Source organism: Canis aureus, chromosome 14 (genome assembly GCF_053574225.1).
Source record: "Canis aureus isolate CA01 chromosome 14, VMU_Caureus_v.1.0, whole genome shotgun sequence".
Classification (NCBI taxonomy): Eukaryota; Metazoa; Chordata; class Mammalia; order Carnivora; family Canidae; genus Canis; species Canis aureus.
The window spans coordinates 47,310,049-47,314,245 of record NC_135624.1 but is presented as its reverse complement, the minus strand read 5'-3'; the positions used below and the strand labels follow the sequence as shown (position 1 = coordinate 47,314,245).

Below are 4,197 nucleotides of genomic sequence, written 5' to 3'. Positions count from 1 at the left end.
ATTTCTAGATGATTTTGGATATTATGCTATTACAGCACCATAGACTGTGTTGAGTGACATTAATTTGGGGGATTTTTATTCCCAAGAAAAAGCATGGTGTTTATGTAACCACCCCCCACCCCACCCCCAGAAAAAAGACATTGAAAAATCCCCAACTGGCCCACTGGTGGGCTGGGCCAAGTCTAAGGCTGAGAATTTGTGATCTCTTATTTTTTTCTCAATTTGGAGACTCTTCCAAGTCTATTTAGAAGATTTTCAATAATTTTTAAATTTTCCTTAAAAATTTTGTTTTTAAGTAATCTCTGTACCCAGTGTGAGTCTCAAACTTAAAACCCTAAGATCAAGAGTCACATGTTCTATCTACTGAGCCAGTTCAGCCCCTAGGAGATTTTCAATTTTATTAATTATTCTAAGAACCAACTCTTACTTTTATTAATTTTCTTTACGGATTTTTAAAAATTTCATTGGCTTCTGCTATTATTATGATGATGTATTCTTATTGTATTTAATATATATATTTATTATTTTATTTTTACTTCTTTCCTTTTTACACTGACTTTAACTGCTACTCTTCTAGTTTCTAGGGTGGAAACATAGATCATTGATTTTAAATCTTTATTCCTTCTAATTCAAACATTGAAAACTAATTTGCCTTCAAATACTGTTTTAGCTGTATACAACAAATTTTGATGTGTTATGTTCTTATCATTTAGTTCAAAGTATTTTTAAAACTTTCCTAGTGATTTCTTCTTTGATCATGGACAATTTAGGAGTATGTTTCTTGATTTCCAAATATTTAGAGATATTTTCCAGATATCCTTCTTTTGATTTATGATTTAATTGTTTTTTTTTAATTTAATTCTGTTTTGAACACAGAATATATTCTTTATACTGATAGACCTCTGAAATTTATTGAGATTTGGCTTCTGGCGCAGCATATGGCCTATCTTGGTGAATGTTCCAAGTAAAATTTATTTATTTATTTATTTATTTATTTATTTATTTATTTAAATTATTCATTTATTTTTGTTCCAAGTAAAATTTAAAAGAGTTTATATTCTGCAGTTGTTGGGTATAGTGTTACATAAAATTCAGGTTAAATTTGTTGCTCAAAATCTACTTTATTATTTTTTTTTACATTTGTTCTATCAGTTGCTGAGAAAGAAGTGTTAAAATCACCTATAATTGTGACTTTGTCTGTAAATACAATGATGTCAGTTTTCGATTAATGAATTTTTGAAGATTTGTCATTAGATGCATAAACAAGTAGGATTGTTAGATGTTCTTCATGAATTGACACTTTAATCATTATTAAATGTTCTTGTTTATTTTTAGTAATACTTTTTTATTTGAATTTACTTTTTCTGATATTAATATAGCAAAATCAGTTCTTTTATTACTAGAGTTTACATGTTATGCCTTTTTCTATCCCGTTACCTTTAACTTATCTTTATATTTAAAACCTTTCTTACAAATGGGGCTCCTGGGTGGCTCAATTGGTTGAGCAGCTGACTGGGTTTTGGCTCAGGGCATGATCTCACTGTCATGAGATTGGGCCCTACATTGGGCCCTGTGCTCAGTGCAAAGTCTGCTTTAGTTTCTCTCTCTCTCTCTCTCTCTCTCTCTCCTTTCAACTCACACACCCTCTTTCTTTAATAAATAAATAAAATCTTAAAAAAACCCATTTCTTTATTTTTTTTAATAAAATAATTTTTATTGGTGTTCAATTTACCAACATACAGAATAACACCCAGTGCTCATCCCGTCAAGTGTCCCCCTCAGTGCCCGTCACCCACTCACTTCCACCCCCCAGCCTCCTCCCCTTCCACCACCCCCAGTTCATTTCCCAGAGTTAGGAGTCTTCCCATTTCTTATAAATGACATAAAGATGTTTTATTTTATTCCATCAAAGACTTGAGAAGACCCCTCTGCAGATTTCTGGAGCTCTTTCTCTGCATAGCTTCCTCCTCACTAGAACTCTGTTCTGTAAATTCTAGTCAGTTTGGTCTCCAAGACCATATTTCAGCCTCCTCAACTAAGCAAGACCATTAGGCTCTGCCTGATTTCCTTTTTCTTCCATCACAGTTCAGAAATTACCTCTGGACAGGGTTCAACTCATTTTCTTTCCTTCTCTCAAGTATCACATGCCTGTGCTGTCTGTTGTCTAGTATTTTGAAGTTGTTTCATATCTTTTGTCCAGTCTGGAGTCAAGCTACATTGTCAGGAACCAAAGCTAAGTCCATAGTATAGGTGATTTATAGGAGCCAAATGCAATGTTTGAACATGATATTTAAAATTTATGATTCATTTCTGAATATAAGTATCATTTTATGAGTTGTATTGACAAACAGCACAAGATTGCCCACACAGAAATTAATAACACGATATAAACTCTACAATGACTCAAGAAGTACGATCTAACTTGAGTGTGTTACTTACTGTGACTCTTAGCTTGTCAGGGATGATAACTGGGATTGGTGTCTGCTCCTGTCACGACACCTGCTATGAAGCAGCTACTATACATGAACACATCTCCATCTACATTGGCCAGGTTGGTTTCCAGATCAGCAGTGCCCAATGGGAACTCTAGTACCTGGAACACATCCAACCCAATGGCCAGATGCCAAGTGACAAGACCACTGAAGGAGGAGATGACTCCTTCAACACCTTCTTCAGTGAGATGGGTGCTGGCAAGCACACCATCAACGCCTTCTTCAGTGTTTATAGACCTGGAACCCATAGTCATTGATAAGTTCACACCAGCACCGATTCCCAGCTTTTCCACACTGAGCATCTCATCACAGGCAAGGAAGATGCTGCCAATAACTATGTCTGAGGGCACTGTACCATTGGCAAGGAGATCATTGACCTTGTCTTGGACCAAATTCAGAAACTAGCTGACCAGTGTGTGGGTCTTCAAGGCTTCTTGGTTTTACACAGCTTTGGAGGGGACACTGGTTCCAGGTTCATCTCCCTGCTGATAGAACATCTCTCTATCGATTATGGCAAGTAGTCCAAGCTGGAGGTATCCATTTACCCAGCTCCCCAGATTTGCACAGCTGTAGTTGAGCCCTGCAACTCCTTACTGCCCACCCTGCAACACTGATTGAGCCTTCCTGGTAGACAATGAAGGCATCTATGGCATCTGTCATAGAAACCCTGATGTTGAATGCCCAACCTACACTGACCTTAACCACCTTATTAGCCAGATATTTCTTCCACCACTGCTTCCCTCAGGTGTGATGGAACCCTGGATGTTGATCTGATGGCATTCTAGACCCACCTGGTGCCCTATCCCCACATCCACTTCCCTCTGGCCATATATGCACCTGTCATCTCTGCTGAGAAAGCTACCCTGCACAGCTTTCAGTAGTATAGATCGCCGACGCATGCTTTGAGAGAGCCCACCAGATGGTGAAATGTGACCCTCACCACAGTAAACACATGGCTTGTTACCTGTTGCACTGTGGTGATGTGGTTCCCAAAGATGTCAATGCTGCCATTGCCACCATCAAGATCAACTGTACCATCCAGTTTGTGGACCAGTGCCCCATGGGCTTCAAAGTTGGCATTCATTACAGCCTCCCACTGTGGTGTCTGGTGGAGACCTGGCTAAAGTACGGTGAGCTGTGTGCATGCTGAGCAACACCACAGCCATTGCTGAGGCCTGGGCTTGCCTGGACCACAAGTTTGACCTGATGTGTGCCACGCATGTCTTTGTTCACTGGTATGTGGGTGAGAGCATGGAGGAAGGAAAGTTTTCTGAGGCCCATGAGGGCATGGCTGCCCTTGAGAAGGTTATGAGGAGGTTGTATGGATTCTGTTGAAGGAGAGGGAGGAGAAGAAGGAGAAGAGTATGAATTACCATTCCTTTCAGCCCTGCAGCATGTCACTCAGAATTTTAGTTTCCACATTAGCCGACAGACGTTAAAGCTTCCTGGTTAGATTGTCTTCACTATTAACTATAATCATGTTTTACTTTTCCATTTGTACTTGTAAGATTTTTCCATCATGTCTCAAAGTAAATGCTTTAAGAAAGAAAGAAAGAAAAGAAGTATTATCTAACTCGGCCCTCCTGTCAATAGAACACTAATAATGTAAACTTTTGATTATTATATGGCATTTAGTAATTTTTCTGAAAAGACAGAAAAATTATATATAATATATAATAACTTATCATTTATGTATATCTCTATT

General features: G+C 38.1%; 1 pseudogene; it reads left to right on the top strand.

The window, feature by feature from the left end:
• The first annotated feature begins 2,398 nt into the window (after positions 1-2,398).
• LOC144283017 (tubulin alpha-1A chain-like) lies at positions 2,399-3,945 on the top strand (annotated as a pseudogene).
• The last annotated feature ends 252 nt before the right edge of the window (positions 3,946-4,197 follow it).